Here is an 8,595-nt window from a genome sequence, read left to right as displayed (position 1 = left end):
GGAGCCCAGTCTTGCAAAGTTAGACCTGAAACAGATTGGTTCTTATTAAGAGAACAGGCCAAAAGTTTCAGGTGAAACAAGTCATAACTACTCTAGTCAAATAACTGCGATCCTTTCAAAATTCGCACTATTGGGACTGTTGTGTCTGTTTTCTGTGTGGTGGCTGAATGAAACTGGGCAGCTAATTTCGCAATCCTAAGAGACTTCTAAATTAAAAAAAAAAATCAGAAATTGTTGTTGTGAATTAACACTTTATTAAAGTAAAACTTTCAGATTTTATTAAAGTGAAATAACACTTCATTTATTTAAGGGGGATTTTTTGCAGAAACTAACACCCGTGACGTTAATGAGTCTCCGGTCAACAATGAGCGAAGACTTGCCGACGTGAAGTAGAAACCGTCCCACGTTTTGAAAGCAGCTGACATTTTTGCCACTGGAAGGGAAAGGAGAATGGAGAGGAATGAGTACAGAGATTCAGTTTGGGAAGATGGTAACATTTTAAAACATGGTTGGCAGTGATGGCTGCACAAAAGTGTTTATTTAATGCCGCTGAACTGTCTACTTAAAAATGGCTAAGTTTATGGGAATTCCCTGGTGGTCCAGTGGTTAGGATTTGTCACTTTCACTGCCATGGTCAGGTTCAATTCCTGGTCAGGGAACTGAGATCCCTGCAAGCCACATGGAGCAGCCAAAAAGCAAACAAACAAAAAAGGTAAAAAAAAAAAAAATTTTTGTATATATTTCACCACAACTTCAAAAAAGGCCTTCTGTGTCCTGGCTTCACTACGAGCTCAGCCCCTCTTGGCCCTCAGATCATGTCCCAGTGACATCAGCGTGCTGTACTTCTGACCCCCTCCCCCAACAGCCCTGCCTCTCCTGGCTTCTACATCTTTGCTCAGCTCTTGTCTGCAGGGCCTTCCTCGTCCTCTTCACGTGGTCCATTCCCCGCGCTTACCCCCTTCCCCCATCATTCTGAATTAGGAAGAAGACAGTTGGGAATCATAGCCTTACGAAAATCAGCTTTGGGGATCCACTCACGATCTAAGTCCTCCCCACTCTGTCCTTTCTGTCTGCAGTGAAGTAGCCAGTGAGTCAGAACATACCTGTGCAGGCTCTGGGGTCCCTGGAATTCTTGACATTTACCTTAGCCTGTGTGGCCACAGCAGCTGTGATGCAAACTTCCCCCTGGTTCTAAAACCTCATACCTACCTGGTCACTCTTCTCCCCAGCACTGCCAGTGGAGAAAGGGTGGGGTTCAAGTCTGTCCAGGTGTCAGGGTCCTGGGAAGTCCTGGAGGATGCTATGAACTGACTGTGCTTTCCTAAAATTGAACACCACCCCACTCGCCCCCACCCTACCCTGCTGGCCATGAGATGGTATTAGGTGGAGCCTTTGGGAGGTAATTAATATTAGCTGAGGCCATGAGGGTTAATGCCCTTATAAGAGTCCCTGCAGAGCTTGCTTCCTCTCTGCCCTCTGCCACGGGAGGATACAAGGAGTCAGCCGTCTGCCATCTAGTAGAGGGTCTCACCAGAACCCAGCCATGCTGGCACCCTGATATCAGCCTCCAGAATTGTGAGAAATAAATGTATGTTTAAACCATCCAGTCTATGGGACTTTGTTATAGCAGCCCAAACAGATTAAAGCAACAGAAAACAAGATATGGAGTTTCAAGAATTTAAAATCATGAAATGTGACATTTGGGGCTAAGCAGGCCCAGCTCTTGTCCTGGATTCTGGAAAAACTGGACTCTGTTGATCTCTGGTTTTGAAGGGACCAGAGTCCAGCAAGGTTGGGCTCTCATTACCCGTCAGTTGCTGTAGCCAGAGGCACAGGCTGGAAAGACACTGTCCTTAGGCTTTAAGGTATTAAAGGCATTAGCAAAACTCATCTTGATCAGAAAGATCCGAGGAGGTAGAAAAAAGCAGCGCACTCTTTCTAGGTGAGCGTGGCTTCCGTTCTTCAACTTCTGGCTCCTACAGCCCACACGTGTTCTGTCTTTTCCTAGCCCTTGGGAGGCGCCACCTGGCCCAAGGGCAGCACTCTGCGGAGGGTCAGCCCCTGCTCGCCCTGCTGGGTTCTTTGTAGACTGAAACAGTGGCTCCCATGGTAGGGGCCTTATTAGACTGTGCCTGGGGTGAGATCTACCCTTGGAGAAATGATGGCTTCGAGACTTCTTTCTTAATAACATCCGTAGCTATTATGAACAACACTCACTGTAGAAATTTGAAAAGCAGAGATAAGTTGGGACAGAAAACAATTCATATTACCACCTTAGAGATACTGAGCATTTTAATTTTACTTTTTATTTGTTTAAACTTCTTATTTTAGCATATAAATTGCATATAAAGAACATCCGTATACCCTTTACCCAGATTCACCTGTTGTCAATCTTTTGCCCATTTGCTTCAACAGTCGAGTGCTCTCTTCGTACCAAACAATCATCTATCATCTATATACCATCTACCTGTCTTTGTCTTTATCATCTATCTATCGTCTATCTTCCAACTGTCTGTCTACTTATCTACCTGTTTATCTATCTTTGCGGGGGGAGGGGCATACCACACTACATGTGGGATCTTAGTTCCTTGACCAGGGATCGAACCCCTGACCTCTGCAGTGAATGCTCAGAGTCCTAACCACTGAACTGCCAGGGAATTCTCTCTATCTGTCTGTCTATCATCTCCATCCAGAGAAGGCAATGGCACCCCACTCCAGTACTCTTGCCTGGAAAATCCCATGGACAGAGGAGCCTGGTAGGCTGTAGTCCATGGGGTTGCGAACAGTCGGACACAACCGAGCAACCTCACTTTCACTTTTCATTTTCATGTATTGGAGAAGGAAATGGCAACCCACTCCAGTGTTCTTGCCTGGAGAATCCCAGGGACGGGGAAGCCTGGTGGGCTGCCGTCTGTGGGGTCGCACAGAGTCAGACACGACTGAAGCGACTTAGCAGCAGCAGCAGCAGCAGCATCTCCATCATTTATCTATTGTCTATCTACCTCTCAGTCACTTGCTTCTCATTTAATCATGAAATTGACATTTTTCTGTCTTCAGGTGGGCCTGCCACCCCTTTGTACAGAATTCATCACTGCGGTTGTATGAAAGAAGGGGCCTGGCCATCAGGCTACCTCAGACTGGTAGCCAACATGGGTTGGCTCAATTCATCCTGTGGGGTGTGATAGTTGGCAGCTCCGGGCACCATCCCCACAGCCAAGGTAGGTTCCAACGGGCCAGCTGGCACAGGCCCAAGTGTCTGCAGAAATGCCAGCTCTGTCTCTAAGGCAGGGTGCACACCACAGCCTCACTGTGTTATTGCCTTTGCCCCGTAACCTTGTAAAGTAAGTGCATTGGGCCATGAAAGTACTGATGCAGGTGAGAGGAAGCTCAGGAGCCGTGCGTGAAATGCAGTGTAGACAGATCTGGGGATCACGAAGCAGGAGGGAAGGTGCCGCTCTGGTCTCCCCAGAGGCTGGGAGGGGGTGTTTTCATGGTTGAAGGAAACAAGGTTTTAAAACCTGTATCACATGCCGAAACCAAATGGCCACCAGTTGTGTCTAAAAGGCCAGCTATCCTGGGAGATTTTGAGAAATATTGGAATGGAATCCTGCAGCTGTGGACATACACAATTCTTCTGTTTCTGAAAGGGCTATTTTTTAAAGACTGTAAGCTGCTTGGTAACAACCTACAAGGGTGGGATGGGGAGGGAGGTGGGAAGGATGTTCAGGTGGGAGGGGACAGGAGTAAACCTATGGCTGATTCACGCTGATGTTTGGTAGAAACCAATACAATACTGTAAAGCAATTATCCTTCAATTAAAAATAAATTTTAAAAAAGAAAAAAGGAATGTAAGCTGCTAACTGGTATTTTTTATTCATTTATGTTTGGCTGCGCTAGGTCTTCGTTGCTGTGAGGCTTTCTCTGGTTGTAGTGAGTGGGAACTAGTCTCTAGTTGCGGTGCAGGGGCCTCTCATAGCAGCGGCTTCTTTTGTTGCGGATCAAGGGCTTTAGAGCCCTTTGGCTTCAGTAGTTGGGACATGTGGGCCTAACTGCTCCACGGTGTGAGGAATCTTCCCAGACCAGGGCTCAACCCATGTCCCCTGCCTTGGCAGGCAGATTCTTAACCACTGGACCACCAGGGAAGTCCCTCTGCAATGATTTCCTGAGTACAATTTTCTCTTCTTGTTCTTTTTATTTGGCTTGTTTTCTATATTATCAGATATTGAATGCATTGTTTTAAAGTTATAATATTTTAAGCATTGCTCACATAGGCTGCAGTTATAATACAAATAATTAGTAAGCAGGACTTAAGAGTGAAGAAGATGCTCTTACAACTGACTGTGTCCACACAGGTACCAGTGTAACCTTGCCTGGCTACCTGGCTTTTAGGTCATAAGGCTGGAAACAAGGATATTCTCTCTGCACCTGTTGGGAACTTCTAAATCCATCTCGACATAGTTTCAGCTCCACCTCAGTCGATGCTCTGAGAGGTCCAGGAGTTTCTGCAAGCCCTGAAATCGTTACGGAGTTAGAAGGTGAGCACACATCTGTCCAGTAGTCACGGAGATACCGGAGGCCCCAGAGCCTTTGCAAAGTCAGGAATGCCAGGGTTTGGCATCACAGGCAGAAAAGGGTCCAGGCCAGGAGCCTGGAGGGGGTTGGGCTAGAGAAGCCGGTTTGGGGGCCTCAGCTGAGCTGGCCCCTAGGGGACAGAGCCCATTCCTGGCCGGGGGGAAGGAGGCCAGGGGAGGACAGGTGGCTGTGGCTGTGTTAGAGAGGATCCAGGGAGAGGCCAGGAGGAGAAGAGGAGTCCTCCGGGGAGGGAGACAGATTCATCACCTGGGAAACCCCCAGGAAGCAGAGAAAAGAAGACGCTGCCAGGACAGGGTACAGGTTGGGGTGGGGGAGTCCTGGCCTTCGCTGTGGACTCCTCATCCTTGGTCACATCCTTCCACATAACTCCTATTTTCCTTTCTTTGCAACTTCCTGCTCCCTGCCTCTCCTTCCACAGGGGATCAGCCATGAGGGGAGTGGGGTGGGGAGTGTAGACTTGCTAATGTGCAAACACTCTCCAGAGCCCAGACTGGAATCTGGGTTTTACTGAAAACCCTTTGGTGGGACGGCTAGCAAATCCTGACTCGTCATCATTTGGGGTCTAGTTTTCAGGGGCTCGTCTTCAATTGCCTTGTCTCCTTTCATTGTGGTGTGGTATGTTTTTCATTTTAATTAATTTTTTTAAACAGGAGGACAATTACTTTACAGTAGTGTGATGGTTTTTGCCATACATGAATATGAAGTGGCCATAGGCATTCATGTGTCCCCTCCATCCTGAACACCCTCCTCCCGCCTCCCACCCCACCCCATCCATCCAGGTTGTAGCAGGGCACCAGCTTTGGGTGCCCTGTGTCAGGCATCAAACTCCCACTGGCGATCTATTTGACGCGTGGTAATGTACGTGTGATACTGTAACCTGGGTACAGGGCGAGGTTTATTCTATCACCGCCGTGAAGCTCCACTGTCCTCTTCCCCCTGTGGGCACTGCCAGTTGGCTCCGAACCAGAATTCCTCCTCCCAGCCATGTAATTACAGGTAGTATTTGATGCTTGGGTGGACTTTGGCCCTGGCAGCCTGAACCTGGCTCTCCCTATCTTTGTCAGCCTGGAAACCTCTTCTTCCACAGGGACTTTATTAGCATTTAATGATTCACAAGGTGCTAGATTAATGAAACAAGTCAAGTGATACCGAAATAGCTCACGGGAAAGTTTAGAGTCTCTCATCACTAACCCCTCTCCTCTCTAATCTCCCTCTTCCACAGGGGAAGAAAAGCTTGTATTTCATTTCTGCATCACTTTATTTATTCATTTGTTTTCTTTTTTGTTCGTTCTTTTGACTAATACTGATTGAGCACTTCCTGGGGGGAGGGTAGGCTTGGTCCAAGGTGTCGGGCACAAACTTGAGTAAGGTGGAGGGGGCTCCAGACCTCAGGGGATGATGTCATGGTGGAAGGAGACCCAAAGGAAATTTAAAAAAAAATGGGAATGGGTAAGATAACTCCAGATCAAGGCAATTGTTAGAAGGGATAAACAGGATGCTGTAATAGAGACTAATGGCTGGTGGGAAGCTGTTTAAATAGCTGGTGCCTGCTGTACCGAGACAGAAAGGAGGAGAAAAAGTTAGCCCTGGAAGGACTTTGGGGGAAGGGCTTTCCAGGCAGAGAGAAGTCAAGTGCAAAGGCCCTGAGGCAGGAAGAGAAAAGAGAAGTGTGTCTGAGGAGCAAAGTGTTGGGGCAGGGAGGTCGTGGGAGCTGGTCATAAGCAGAAGTTTAGATCGTATAGTAAGTACAAGACTGTGGGACTTGGTGGTCCAGCAGTTAAGACTCCATGCTTCCACTGCAGGGGGCATGAGTTCAATCCCTGGTCTAAGATCCTGTACGCCATGCAGTGTTGCCAAAAAAAAAGACTATGTGTGTGTGTGTGTGTGTGTTGAGGGGGTAAGGAGCTGTATCAAGGTGCCTTGCCTCCTATTTAAAGCCTCCCTCCAAAGACTCTGAGGACGCTGAATAGAGGGAGGAAGAGTGGAAGCCAGAAGGTTGTCCAGTCAGCCCAGGGAGAGGTGACATTGGAGGCTGTGGGGGTGGAGATTAACAAAGTGAGTTTAGAGGTAACATGGATTAGCAGGACTTGGTTATGGGTTGGGGTTCCCAGGTGACTCAGTGGGAAAGAATCCACCTACCAGTGCAGGAGATGAGGGTTCCATCCCTGGACTAGAAAGATTCCCTGAAGAGGGAAATGGTGACCCACTCCAGTATTTTTGCCTGGGAAATCCCGTGGACAGAGGAGCTTGGCAGACTACAGTCCATGGGGTCACAGAGTCATACACGACTGAGAACTGAGCACGCACGGCTACGGGTTAGATGTCAGGGCAAAGAGGACTGAAGATAGGCCTTTGGGTTTAGGCACAATCTCACTGCTCACTGGGTTAAGTGGTGACATCCTGTACAGAGCTGGGGAAATCTGAGAAAAGTGAGCTTTAGGGAAAAATACCCCACACAGAGTTCTACTGGGCAGGTTAGGTGTGCAGTGCCCATCAGACATCTGAGGGCAGATATCCGGTAAGAGGCTGGCACCTGAGTGTCCAACTCGGGGGAGCAGCAGGACCGGAGATGTGGGCCGTGTGCCCGAGCGCAGGCTGTGTCTCCCAGAGAGACAGTGGGGTGCACGGAGGATGGAGGCAGGGGAACCCAGATCATCCAGGAGAAGAGAGGAGCTGGGAAGTAAGTAGAAAGAGGAACACCATGGGACTTGGTGGGATTGTCACCACGGCAGGCGAGGAGTGTCTCAGGAAGGCAGCGTGTTCAGCTGTGTCACTTGCTGCTGCGTGGAGGGGCGAGAAGGGCAGTGAGAAATACCCCCTCTCTTCCTCTTTTTCTCTTTTGGCTGTGCCGTGATGAGGTATGTGGGATCTTAGTTCCCTGAATAGGGATCAAACCTGCGTCCCCTGCAGTGGAAGCGCAGAGTCTTAGCCACTGGGCCATCAAGGAAGTCCTGAAATATCCCTTTCTTCTGGCCACACGGGGCTCATGGGTGACCTTGTCGAGAGCAGTTTCCCTGGAATGATGGGGGACAGGGACTCTCATTGGAGGAAAGCAGACAGGTGGTGGGAAGCAGAGAATACGGAACAGAACATGCAGAACACTCTTTGATAGACGTGTGTTTATTTACAGCTATTTTTCTCCACGAAGCAATGAAGAGAATGCAGGGAGATGTGACTCAAAGGAGATGTTTTGTTTTTCAAAGTGGGAGATATCTGAGCGTGCGGTTTGCTGATGGGAATAATCCAGCAGGGCGGGGCACAATGCCGAAAACCACAGAAGAGAAATCCACTGGAAAAGGGAAGGCATAAACCCCGGAGCTCGGATGGACGGTTGGACTTTGAACAGGGAGACAGACTGGCCGACCACGGAGCCAGGCATCCTGTCTCTTTTTCTCAACGAATACCCAGCCCCTAGAATAGCACATGGTGCTGGAAGGTGCTCAATAAAATTGGTGTTGGCTGAATGAATGAGGGTACCGGGGGCGGGGAGGGGCAGGTGGGGAGGTGGGAGGGGGCTTACTGCTTCTGCTGGCTCAGGGAAGGTTGGAATGGGGAGGGTGGGGGGCTGCAGAGTCGAAGCAGAGCAATGGCGTAGAAGAGGGGTCAGTCTTGCGTCACAGTGAAGATGCCATAAGAATTCATTTCTCGTCCAGTTGACAGCGTCAAATGAATGATGCCTGCCTTGCCCCCGGTGAATTGCCACTCCACTTTGTCATCAACTAGGTTCCCAAACATACTCCTCTGTGGTATTTTCCTGCTCTGCATGTCTGGTCCTGGCTCACATCACACGCTTTTGATTACAGAGGCTTTATAGCTTTTCTGTTTTTTTTGGATATTATAAGGATTACCTCACACCATTTCCCCATTTCTCCCTCACTTCTTCATTTTCAACCACATTTAGTCTCTCTTTCGCAGACATACAGTGCCCGCCCACCTGCCCCGGCTTCTTTTCTCATTAAAAAAAAAAAAATACCCTAAGAGCTATCACAGTGATTCTGTTTG

The 8,595-nt window shown here is 48.7% G+C and overlaps 2 long non-coding RNA genes across 2 annotated transcripts; one reads left to right on the top strand and one right to left on the bottom strand.

Annotated features, from left to right (window-relative positions):
* Nucleotides 1-231: 231 nt before the first annotated feature.
* On the bottom strand, nucleotides 232-1,799 carry LOC129641320 (uncharacterized). Its single transcript, XR_008709303.1, has 2 exons — nucleotides 1,210-1,799; nucleotides 232-433 (listed from the first exon to the last, which is right to left on the bottom strand). It is a non-coding gene; the product is annotated as an uncharacterized LOC129641320 (long non-coding RNA).
* Nucleotides 1,800-3,067: 1,268 nt separating this feature from the next.
* Nucleotides 3,068-8,014, top strand: LOC129641319 (uncharacterized). Its single transcript, XR_008709302.1, has 3 exons — nucleotides 3,068-3,218; nucleotides 4,353-4,535; nucleotides 7,724-8,014. It is a non-coding gene; the product is annotated as an uncharacterized LOC129641319 (long non-coding RNA).
* The last annotated feature ends 581 nt before the right edge of the window (nucleotides 8,015-8,595 follow it).

This window comes from Bubalus kerabau, chromosome 1 (assembly GCF_029407905.1).
Source record: "Bubalus kerabau isolate K-KA32 ecotype Philippines breed swamp buffalo chromosome 1, PCC_UOA_SB_1v2, whole genome shotgun sequence".
NCBI lineage: Eukaryota > Metazoa > Chordata > Mammalia > Artiodactyla > Bovidae > Bubalus > Bubalus kerabau.
The sequence above is the reverse complement of the archived record's forward strand: the minus strand, read 5'-3'. Positions and strand labels throughout refer to the sequence as shown.